Genomic DNA, 13,206 nt, shown 5'->3' with positions numbered 1-13,206 from the left:
CCCAGCTCGGACACTTTTTGGTTTGTGAAGATAAAGAAACTTTTCATTTGGGGTAGAAATAAATAAATAAATAGTCTTTAGGAAAAAAGTAACAATGCATGCATAGCTTGTTACAGTGCATAAACCACCATGATGTTACCAATCGGTTTGGTCAACAACCATTTTAAAGCCTTAAGTGCCGCACCATGGCTGAGCCAGACGTGATCAGATTTGGATGAAAGCACGGAGCGGGTCTGCAGCCAACCCCCTGCTGGCCGTTAGAAAGAATGCAGCTTTTACACACTGAAAGGTCTGTCCACTAATTACACAGCATCACTGGTTGTTATAGAGTAATTACAGGGTAACAATTGTAAAAAGAATGAATAAATACTAGGCTCCTTTGTGCCTCATTGAATAGGTTGGTCCACCATCACATATATAACCTGACATTACTTCTATTATGTTGGTTTTCCAGTCTTGGATGACAATGCAGGGCCTTTTATAGCCGTGCACTTGGGAAAGTTTGTTTTCTACTCCAGCCTGCCAATGATGAGCTGCTGCTGCTGCAGTGCTGCTGGATACGAGCAGACCCATTTTATCAACTCGTTCTCCTTCCAAATCATACAATGAAGGGAACATGCATAATAAAACCCCAGAGTGTGGGCGGAGCTGGCCTGCTGGAGGCACACCTGACGTAGCAGGAGAAAAAGGGCAGAAGCATTTGTTTCTAATGCACCGTGTCCATTTTGGTAGCAAATCACAACTGAGAAAAACGGCATAATTACTACACGGGTACTGCAGCCTGCCGTCGTTTGTTGTTCTCCGTAGGCATCCACATTTTTAATTTCGCTCATACAGAGAAAATTTCAAACCAAAATCAGGATTTGTTGTTACAGCATGACTGATTTTACAGTTTCTCTCGACTGTGACTATTCATCGTTGTTTAGAGATGGTGACAGTGTCTGTGCATCCCTGACACCTGTTCCATGTAAGCAGACAGACATGTAAGACAGAGCACTGATTCGACCCGATCATGTAGTTAAGGTTTGCTTATGTAACAGCAGACTCCCTCATATTGTATTTACTGCAGGTCGATATCTCTGTGCACTTCGTGTTTATTGACTATCAGCTAAAGCCGCAGCCTCACATCGGCTGATGGCATGTTCAGTCCTACAATGCACGTCCTCTAATGGAGCTCGGAAGTTACACAGCATTATTAAGCTGCATTTAATGTATTGAATTTAAATATATCTGCACGTTCTTCTGTCTTTGTGCAGCTGCAACAGCTGAATTCCTCCTCTGGGTATCAATAAAGTCAGATTTTATCTTATGTTAATATAAAAAGTATGCCGTTCGGTCGCATCATTTAAAATTTTGAGTTTTTTTCTTGGAGAATGTTGAAAATCATTGCTGCGTCTTTCATGAATATGTTTGGGAACCGAGTAGTTTTTAATAATACGTACACTTCGCCGTGGACAAGGTGTTATTTATTATTCAGAAAAGCCTATTCAGTCAGGAGAAAGAAGAGTTCACATGTTATTTCCTCGTATTTATGCCGCACTGACTGACTGACTTGATTTTTTGGTCAGGAGCTGCAGAGGTTGAGTCACTTTCTCTTTAGTGGAGCAGCACACCAGAATAGTTCAATGGGAGCCAACAGGTGAAGGATTTCTGATATTAAAATGTATTTATTGTAACATGTTTCAAAGTCAATAAGGATTTAATGAAAGCAGTGCAGGGAAACTAAACTTGCTTTAAAACAAGGCAACATTTCAAACTGAGTCTACTTTTCATCGCATCCTGGTACAATATTAAAGTGTTGCTTATATTCCAAATTTATGCCACCGTTCACTTATACAATAAAATAAATGACTTGCACTTAACTCTGAATAAAATTAGAGTAGATAGATGGATTTGTATGTAGAGGTAGCACCTGTGGGGAGTTAATTGCAGTGCCGTGGAGCGAGTGCATCAACTTTTATCCTCTCTCTGCTGAACGTGATGATTATTTCTGCCTTCCACCGTGTTTCACATTTCTTTTGTTAAAATTTAGAATGCAGGTTCTAAACGATCACGACTGTGAGTCAGTGTGGTGACCTTTTATGTGTCTCTCTCTGTCATACTCTCCCTGTGTCTCCATCACGTGGAACAGGGTTCAGAGATTGGAGACTGGAAGTCAGGAGTGGTAGCAAATTTAACTCAGAGCCAATTCAAGTTCAGCATTTTCCATCTTCTCCAACAACACAGAGACTCAGAAGCTGTGAGCTGTGTTGATATATAACTGAGACTTGCAGCTCATTCTAATTAAATATTTTATTGTATTAATAAATATCATTTGTGCCGAACTGTCACCCAATTTTCAGTGATTACGGTAATTAACCACAACGTCTCCAGGTCACACTGCGGGAGTTTAGTGTCATGATTCTACACAGGACAGTGGAGCTTTGAGGAGGACGACAGCTTGGAAAATTTATTCTGCGATATTTGGGGAAAACTGAGAAGTTTTCTTGGGATGTTGTAATGCCGTTGTCTGCTTTGACAGCTGTCTGTCGCCTTTCAGACTGTTATGAATCCATTGTGACCACAGACACTGCCGGAAAGGAGCCGACTACAGACTTCTTTCATTCATTCTTCTGCAACAAAGGCTGTGAACGTTTGCTACTGCTGATGGTAAAACATATTTTAGCTATGTATTCACCCAGAATTTCAGAAATCCTCGTCCGATATCCACCACGATGCCACAAAGGATCTTTGAATTCAGTTGCATTTGAAAAAGATTTTTTAACTTCTCATTCGTGGCATGGATAAATCCAAACTTTAAAAGTGAAATAATTTGAATTTTCTCACTGTGCTCAGCCACAATTATGAATTCAGAACTTGAGAACATTCCCATTGCAATGAGGTTAAACTGACATCAGTCCCAGTAGGAATATTACAGGAGTGCTATATTGATGCCACAAAAATAACCAGAGAAGCATTGGTGCTGATGCTTGCTGATCAGATTTTAGGGATGAATTTGTAATCATATGAAAATCCATTGACCTTAATGTACTGGCTGAGTTAATGGAGCGTTTAGAACACTACAGCATTAAAACGTTGAGTTTGTCAGATTTAGGAGCTTCTATTTAGAGAATATAGCAGAAATGTAATATAATATGCATAGCTATGTTTCCATTAATGTTTTTGTTACCTTAGAATGAGACTTTTTTAGCTGCAGGTCCTCTTTGCCCACTATTGGAACCACCGTCTTTCTAAAGTAGTCCAGACCGAACAAACCAAACACGAGTTTCTCTGCTTCTCATCTACGCCCTTGAAAGGAAGGATGAGGTTAGGGGGTTGCTGCAGTTTCATCGCTTGACGCCACTAAATCCTACATGCATAAAGTCTGAAAGGAGATTGTACTCATTAGAGCTTGGGTTATAAATACATCGGGACTGAATGCGCTTCCAAAGACATGAATGCATTGTATAACTCATAAGAAAACTGTGAAGGCCGACGTACCATAATGAGCTCATGCATAGTCGATGATTTGAGTTTGAGTTGGAGGTAATGTGTACACAGGTGCACAGGTACAACAGGACTGAATGGACCTTCATAGACTTTAGCATGCAGTGTTATGTAACCCCCTGATGAAGATAAACTGCCCATGTCACCACAAAGAGTTCATTCAAAGGTAATCAGTGTGCAGTACTGGGTATTTTAAGTTTGTATTGTACCCAGATGGTGAACGGCATTGAATCTGGACTTCAGAATGAATCTCGTGACTCTCATAATGCATTATAACTCATAATGCATGTCGTCATTGTGAGCTTGTGTAGAGCATCTGATATGTGAATGGAACTGGTACACAATAGTTGACATGCGACTACTGTGGATGTCCATGGGATCATTTCAAACAGCTAGTGTGCAATGGCTGTCTCAGTAGCAAAACTGCAGAAGGAAATACAAAAAAAAGAAAATCATGTCTTCTCCAGGAGTAGCTCATTAAATATGTAACAGCAGTTCTAACTGCACGATCACTATATTCCTGTGATTGAGTACCACAGACTCTCTACACAGTTTCCTCTGTAACAATAGTGATTGTTACAGGGAGAATCACAATCACAAGCAGCTTTTCCATCAATGCAGCTCGTAGTAGTGTGCAGAGCAGGAATGCAACGGAGGGACGCGCCGCTGAAGAGTTTCCATCTACAATTCTATGACTCGATTTACTAGATTCTGCAGCGGGTTAGTGATACTCAGAGAGCATTCAACTGATGAATAACGTGAGAATCTATTCTCAACATTAAATTATTACTTGTGCTGCCTTGTTTTTGTTCCTTTATAGCATCCATCTGCAGCTCACCAGGGTCGAGCGCCAACCCTGAAAGATGTCCTCAAGCCTCACATTAATACAGCCTGATGAAACGCTGGATGTTTCGAGGTCGCAGTCATCAGTAGGCATTCATATTTTATTTTTTTATGGCAATACTTATATTAAAGTTCATGTTCAAAACATCACATTTACAAGCATGTCCTTGTTAAAAAAAATATGTTTCTATTTAATTTTTTTCTAAACCTTTAATTTTCCTGTAATTCACAACATTTTAACCTTTCATTCCGCAAACCCACATGAGCACATGAAATTAGATTCGAAGCTCAGTTATAATTGAACTCATTTTAATAGCATATTAAGGAGCTTCTTTCAGTGGAATGAATGGGCCTAATTAATTAAAGCTTCCAAGCTCTTCTGCCTCTGTTTTCAGATGGACTCAGTTTGGTCTGCAACACATAAATATAGATTCAAGTGTTAGGCGTGGGGGTTGTTTTGACATTACTTTTGATGTTAAGAATATAGCTTTGGACATGAACTCTAAATTATTGTCTCGCCAGGCACATACTGGAAGAAATATCCCGCCTTCGGATTGGTTTTAGAAGTGTACTTATTGGATTTGTCCCAGCATAAATGTCCAAACATCCATTCAGATCTTCTGCGAAGACGCAGAGATTCAATCAGTGAAACGTCACGTGGTCAGTTTTCTATCAAATATCGTGAAATGAAAACATGAAACATGTATGTATGTAATGATGTATGTGAAACAAATAAAGAAATAATAAAAAGCTTACTTGTGCATTCTAAAACATCCTTTACACTAAGGTTTGGTTAAGGTTGTTTCAGGTTAGGAGGAGGTTATGGTCACGGATAAAAGAAAACAATGATGACTGTTGGTAAGAAACAAGATGAAAGCAGATAAAAATGATAACTTTACGTTCCATAAATTCCTGTCTCGTTGTTTCATAAATCGCTGTGCAGTGTTTTGGCAGGTGATAAGCCCGGATCATGTTTCATCGTCTCACCGCGACCTGAAACAACCGACAGCCTCTTTTCAGTCTTAATGCTCATTCTCCTGTGAGGATGTGCACGGGCAGGTAAAAGTGTAAAATGCCACGATGTGATGCAGCATAACTGTTGACTCACTGATAAACAATCTTCATAACATCCACCAGATAAATTATGGTCATGCTTGAGGCAGTAAAATCCCAACTTATTGCTTCTTGGATAATTACTGCACCGATAACTTTGCTCAACCAAAAATGCTGCTGAACCTTCACTCCACTTTCTGGCAGTACTTTCCACATCTGGACCCGATGTGTGCTAATATGGCGCGGTGAATGAATGTTGCCACTTTCCTCCACACGCTGTACAAACATGCACTAAGAAGGAAGATGGTTGCATGGACTGCACTCAACTGATAAAACTAGGACATGGAGTAAATCCAGAGCATTTTGAGGGGGATTAAGGGCCTGGCATACCCACTGTTCAAACAAATTAGCTCTGAACTAGAGCAAACACCCCCATAATGTTAACTGGGCCCTACAGGACATTCAGGAATGAAAGTATTACATGTCCACAGATTCGCTATGATCAAATAAATATTAAAGCTTTCTCCTGTGGGGAGCGTAAACTTATAATAATGAACCAAATATCCAAACATATATATGCAGCTGATCATGCAAGGGATGATCATATACAGCAGCCTGTAAAGCAGATGTAGGCTACTGCATGATAATTACACTTGGATGTGTACAGCTAAGGGACAACATGGGACATTTTTACTGCCCCTGAAATTACCACTATTAATCTGGGTGGCCAGAAGCTGACAACTCTGGCCTTGGAAAACACTTTTTTTTTTCTTTTTGGTTAATATGCATTGACCTACTCGGATATTCAGTGACTCCAAGATGGAGAAAGTGTTACAATTACAGTAAGTGACCCAGATCACATTCTTTTTCCAGCCATAAAAGCAGGTGATGAAGAAATTATACTGCAGCAGATGTTTTTTTTGTAGCATATAGCATGGTACAGGATGTGTGGGGACTTGCACTCTACATCTTTTCTATTTTATATGCATACATAGAACGATGAATAAATAAATACAGATATGACTGATCAGGATGCAAATCTTTCTTTTATTTAGAGACAGTGACCAGAAGAAGCGATTTATTATCAAAAAAATGTGAACTTTACCACAAATGCTATGTTTGGAATCAAAAAAATGTGAACTTTACCACAAATGCTATGTTTGGAGAGGAGTCAACAAGACCTGTGATGAAAAATACATCGTGACACATGATGGATTGACGGAAAGATGAATGCAGCATGTTATCAGAAAATATTGGAGCACAATTTGAATTCATCAGTCCGAAAGCTGCCACCTGTACATGACAACGATCTTAAACACAAGGCCAAGTCAACCCACCAATGTCTCCAGCAGAAGAAAGAGAAGGTTCTAGAGTGACTATCACAGTCTCCTGACCTCTTTCATGCAAGAAAACCCAGAGACCTACTGTACCTGGACATTGACAGGATGTTTTTCATGCATCATGGCTGGTTTGTGTTCTAATTGTGTTTTTGGATGTGGGTACTCTATAACCGAGAGCTGTGAAGAACACAGGTTCAAATTTCTTATCTCCAGCGTTCTTCATTTGTTGAGCTTTTGTCATGTGTCACTGTGATTGAGGCTCGGCTGTTTCAGAGCACTGAAACGACGATACCGATGTACAGTATATTCTTTTGCACTGTGTGCTGCTACTACATGAACCAAAATAGACGTGAAAGATGTGCTTGGAGACGCCTACAGTCCGTGTGTCCAAAACCTACCACTTTGTCTCTGTGTGTGTGCTTTTAAAATAGGATCCCAAGTGTTATGTTCTTATATCACTGATATTTTTACTGTCACATTTGTTATATGCTCACAGCAGGTTGTAAAAATATATACATCTTCCACCCGGAATCTGTTGTTTGACCACTGAATTGCAGCCTCCAAAGCGTGACGTTAAACCCCAATACAGCCCTATCATATATGAGACATCAATCAAAAACCTCACCGTCAGGAAACTGGTTTACTCCTTGCATCGTTTCAGCTTCAACCTTGAATAAACCAAACACACAAAATATTGGCAGGGACGACATTGGAAGGGCGCTGTAATCTAGAGAGCACCAATGATGGTGTAAGTCCTCCATCTCCAGCAGCAGTCAGGACACAAATTATCACACGTAACAGATGCAAGGCTAAAAACATGGATAAATATTTTGAATCTCAATCAGCTTGTAATCAGAAATCAAGCCAAGGGTTGTCTCACTCTGTTTTCTGATGTGTTGGGTAATCACAGCTATCGAGTTTTCTATGCAGGAGTTAACAGGACTTCTTATTCAGCTTTACAAAAGGAAACAAAACAAAGAGGGAGGAATAGATGCCTGGATGAGCTGCACGCGTCCTTGTTTTGGTTCGGCTCCAGCCCTTCATTTGTCAAATCAACATTAAAACTATCCATCAGGGTGACGAATGCTTTTCTGCGAGCTGCCCTGCACAGAATGTTCCAACACCTGCCTGTTAAATTAAACGGAGGCCGAGCCAATTTCTGCAAGATTAAATCTAGACAGAAGCTGACGATGCTTTTATTAATTCATTGTGTAGTAATTGGCTACTTCTGCACTGACATTTACATGCTCATTTCTGTTGAGTATTGTTGATTATCCAGTTCATTACTACAAGATTCCCACCTGTGCTTTAAACCTGCGATCACTGATTTATGTAAGTATGGCTGGCCATCTTTTTGGAAATCCATGAAGGATGAAGGTTGAAATAAAGTTTGGATTTTGACATGAGGAGTTATAATACTGGGGCTTAAAGCTGGGCAGTATTTTTCTTTGGAATTATTGGGCAAAAATTCCATATTAATCTTTCAGCATATTGTAATTCAAACGGTGTGAGAAGAAATAAACTCCTGCACCTTCTCTTGGCTCTGCTTTCAGCTTTATAAAAATCTACCATGACGAGAGCCTTTGGCCAATCACAGATAAGATTCAGAGAGATGGCTTTGCCTATTGCCTATTCTACGAATGCAGATGCAACTGAATGTCCCTGCATTTTGGTGAACCGGGCATATCCATTATTAACACCGACGTGAGCTTTGTTAACGCTTACGAGAGGAAACAATGCTCAAGTGCTGTTGAGTTTTAAGTCAATTAAAAGAGGAAAAAAAAGGAGCACACACAAAGAAACAATGCCAGGCTGAATTTCTTTGTTTGACTTCGATTTTCCTGTTACCTTGACGCGAGAAGGAAACAAGACAGTGAAAAGACGACAAAAAGGGTAAGAGCACAAAGCAGCTCGTCTAAAAAACGATTTCATTTTAATGTGACTGTGAACTTTGTTATAATTCAAAAAGCCGTGGAGAGCAGACTCTACAAGGCAGGACAACTGACTCCTTCGGCAACCATTTGAATTAGTTTGTTTGGTGAAAGAGGCTTAGTAGAGTTATGTGAGGCAGCAGAGGCAGAAGCAGAAGGTTTAATGTACTAATGTACGAATTATTATAGGCCGTTCTATAACTACAGTTCATGATATGCTTTATGCAACCAACAAAACCTGCTGGGTATCATTATCTGGAAATCGTAGGACAGATATCTGTGGCCAAGACTTCCTCTGCAGTGCGATGTGCAATCATATGTGAACTATAAACAGATCTATAACTTAAAAGGAAAATCTAAATCGATCTTAGACAATAACTGATGGTTTCTGATTGCGTTTGGGACAATGCGGTCCGCCTCTTTTGCTTTCCACATGGACTGCTGCAACCAAAGCCCACTGAAACATGACTGGTCAATACTACTCAGAATACAATCGAAAAGCAGAATGCTTCCAGTGCCATAGTCTTGGACCTTCGCCTATAAATTCTACATTCATATGCAGATATTGGTTTCTAGAGATAATATATTATGCTGCCTTTCAGCTGTTGAACACATTACTCTACAAACTGCTATCACAATCATAGTTTGGGGACATGCGGCGCCTTAAAACAGTCCTTCAAAGACTTTCCAGCTCTTTAGTCAGCTCCGTCACAAACAGCTTTCTCTTGAATGCTCACTTGCTTTGGTCCCTGAGCTCTTTGAAAAGCATAAGAAAAAGCTCTGTCATGAGCACTGGCTACATTCCCAGATGAACCAATCCTTCCATCGATTTCTCAATCTAGGAAAATTTAAGAACTTTCATGTTTTCATAAGAACCACGGGCCTAAACCTGGGTAAAGGTTCAACGCTATGAAGATATAGTGCCAGCAGGAAGCGGAGTCTTTAAACTGCAAAGAATTATGACGCTCGGGTCTATGCAGGAAATCAAATCTATTGCATCTCTGGCCTCATACAGGGGATGAATTGTGCCTGCCCTTGAATAGACGAAGCTCCCACCCCAAAAAGGAGGCTGTTGCTGTATAATAACTCCCTCTCAAACATTTCTAGCCCTATTGGATGGTAGATTTGTCATGGCTCTCAGCGGCCATGGAGGCTGTACACACTGAATTGTGAAAGAACATTAATTTGTTCACAAGCCAGTGCATCCAGCAAAGAAGACTCAGACCAATAAAAGAATTCATTTTGTTCGATCCTTTTCCCTCTGTTTGCCTTGGATGTCTGCGGCTCTCCGTTCCTCAAGGTGAAGCACCTCCTCAGTGATGCTGCCGCTGATAAATAGCTTCAAAGCATCTTTTGATGAGACGGTAAAACGCCTTGCCACAGAAACCGAAGGGCTCCTCAATATGTTATGGATGGCAAGCTCCCCAGATATCACTTGCTTCAATTACTGGAGCCGCAGGAAAGGAGTCAATAAAATGCTCACTTTCCCGAATCTAGCAGAAGTTATGAATGTGTCCTTCAGAGTCAGGTGCCTTGTCACGACTATACAGACGCCATAGATCTGATTTGGTTTAGTATGTAGATGGAGGGTCAAGAGAGTAAACAGCAGAGATTCTAATAACACATAGCAGGAGACCAACTCGGCCAAACATTTGCTTTTAGGGAGTGACAGAAAGCTTCATGATCAATATCACTCAAACATATTCAGTTACAAAAGTCGGCAATCAAAAGAAAGTGGGCCGTGGCTTTGTTCAGTCTCCTACTGACCGGCAAGATATTTACTGCTGCACTCTGTGCAACAGTGATACTAATTAAGTTTTAAAATGTCAGGCCTGCTGCAATAGACTTTACAGATTTCTGTAAGAAAATGAGTGCAGAGAAGATTCAGTACCTAAAACGGACACCTAAAAGTATTGAATAGCCAAAAGTAAGTCATTAAAGATGCACACACAGCTTCCTACATTCAGCACAATGTAGCCAATTCATCCTGAAAGCAGTAGAAAGAGAAATATATTTATTTTTCTGACTGTTCTCATGCTCCGATTTGTTCTGCAGCCGCCATTTTTACCTCCGTAATCAGCTGCGTTCATTTGAATAACAGTGAGCATCACTGTCAGCCCTGAAAGCTTCGAGCGGTCTTGTAATTTACATGCATAAGTGTTCCTCTGCTTGCTCAACGGAAGGCAGTGGGGTTCCTGAAAAGTCTGTTAGTCATCCCGTCTTTTGTGTTAACGCCGCATCCATCAAGCCTAAAACATGTCTGCAGCTGGACTTTTTGCTTCAAGGTGATTCTGCACTCTCTACATTTTGTGACAGCCTGCTTTTATTTTGCATTTTAACATTTGTTTTATCTGCTGTGATGTTTGTGCACAGTGTGGCTACTAAATTTACCAATATATATTAAATATTTAGCCATATTTAATGCTTAAATATGTTGCCCCCCGCAACAACAGAACCAAAAAAGTCATAATTTAACAATTTCATTGCATAACCTCAGCAATTAGTCATTATTCATACAATGCAAATTAAATCCCTGCAAAGCAATGCGTTTGGCAGCAAGCGTGAAGGAATAGCATTATCAAAAATCCATCCATGACCATGCATTACTCAAAACTATGTCCCGACACAAATTAGGAAAATAAATACTGGTGCACTTAATGAAGCACACGCTTAGTGAGAGGAGTATTTTGCTTGTTTAAACACAAAAAAAAACTCATTTTGCTTAACGGATGAACACTCTGTCACACAACTCATCACACGCTCAGGGACCATATACTGACAGGAGAAATAAAAAAAAAACACTGCAGCTTTCAGTCAGAAGTCTGAACACTGACAGCGCCTTTTGATTTTGTCCTCGCACAAAGTAAAACTTAGTTTAAAAGAGCAGGAACTGGTTTTTGATTGACAAACTGAGATCACAAGGCCACTGGGAGGTTGGTGTGTGACTGTTGTACGTTGTACATCAACTGGACTGTGGGAGCCGGGAATTGAACCACAACCCTCCAATATTTGGCCTACACACACTACCACATGAAGCACAGCCACCCTGCAACACCCTGTGTTTCTGACTTAACATAAATCTCCTTATTTTTGGAAAACTGGCCATCCTCTCATAAATGATACATTTTAAAAACATGTGTTTTTAGAAACACTTCCTACCTTCCGTGTGGCCTCTGGTGTCAGTGGTTAAAAATCCATCGCAATGAACATTTGTTTGGCATTTGCTGTTTCTCAGGCCCAAGGCCTTGTTGTCACATGGTGATGCAGGTGCATGCAGGTGCTCATCTGAAAGCTCTTCCTGTTGGTGCTTTCAGGGACAATTGGACACCTGAAATTGCAGAGAGACAGCTGCTGAATGGCAGCCCTGAAAATGAAAGAAACAATCAAAACAACACAACATTCACATTCACTGCATGTTTTCCAGACGTGACATACTATATCTTGTGATTGTATCGATTTGTGGTCGTCAGTTTCTGGATGTCAGATTGTCCTAGAATGTACCATCAAGAAATACAAAGTAAAAGTTTTAATGAATAGAAGATCATAATATTATAGAATGACATCTAATCATACGGTAAATGTGATAAAGAAATACGGCAGACTGCGTTAAAAGCTTTCATGAACTGACTAATTTACTATTGTGTCATAGGAATTGATAAAAGTACCAAAACAGATGTTTCTTGAATAATGTTCTGAATTTTTAGTTTTAATTGGGCCCTTGAATTCCCTTCACACTCTCCCAGTCACTCTGCTGGTGTCTATCAAACAGTTCATTTGTGAGGCCACCAGATACATTATTGATGCACTATTAGTACCACTCTGCTTTGAAAAACACAGCCATCTCAGTAGATAAATATGCAACGAAAAGAAATCATTAAGCAGTGCCGGCCAAGCTCGACTGCCACGAAGTTCAGCAAAGTGCAACAGCAGTCAAGCCCATGTGTCTATAAAATCCTGCAGATCAATTGAAGAAATCAGAGACAAATCCCAAAAGGAACAGCACGGCTGTTTGGCCAAAAGTAAGTCGCCGGGGTGAGATTGATTATTTGACAATCCTGCTTAACTCCACACGTCAAGCCAAGCCTTATGGATTATCATTACACTTGTGGACAATCACTCACACAAATAGTGTGCTGACCAGTCTGACGATCAGTAACAGTTATGTTTAGCGCAGCAGATAAAGTGCGATTGTTTGCCAACAATCCGATCTCTACATGTCGAATTAATCACAAACAACCCGCTTAATCCACAGTATCAGCCTCTCCGATGCACAGAGCATTAACCTGCTATCGTTCATTTGAGCCTACATCCACTGTCGTACACGCCTCCCCGGCTTCACCTCGCCTACTCTCACAGAATATACTGAGACTGTCAGAAATGTGAACACTTGGCTCAGGTAGCAGAATCCTGAACATTTTAAAGATGCATTCATCCAAATGCGTCATCCAAATTGTAATGGGGGTCAATGTCAAGTACTGAGGCAATGAAACAGATGCATAGCGGAGGTCAGCTGGCAGACCCTGATGAGGAAACTTGAAATTATAGTCTCTTTA

At 40.4% G+C, this 13,206-nt stretch overlaps 1 protein-coding gene across 1 annotated transcript in view; it reads right to left on the bottom strand.

The window, feature by feature from the left end:
• The window catches only part of ntm (neurotrimin), a 364,482-nt gene extending 352,603 nt beyond the window's left edge, over window positions 1-11,879 (bottom strand). Inside the window, exon 1 of the mRNA XM_027273586.1 lies at window positions 11,813-11,879. The gene's annotated coding sequence lies outside the window, so the exon portion shown is untranslated. The remainder of the gene's footprint in view (window positions 1-11,812) is intronic.
• Between the last annotated feature and the right edge of the window lie 1,327 nt (window positions 11,880-13,206).

Source organism: Larimichthys crocea, chromosome XXII (genome assembly GCF_000972845.2).
Source record: "Larimichthys crocea isolate SSNF chromosome XXII, L_crocea_2.0, whole genome shotgun sequence".
In the NCBI taxonomy this organism is placed as follows: domain Eukaryota; kingdom Metazoa; phylum Chordata; class Actinopteri; family Sciaenidae; genus Larimichthys; species Larimichthys crocea.
The sequence above is the reverse complement of the archived record's forward strand: the minus strand, read 5'-3'. Positions and strand labels throughout refer to the sequence as shown.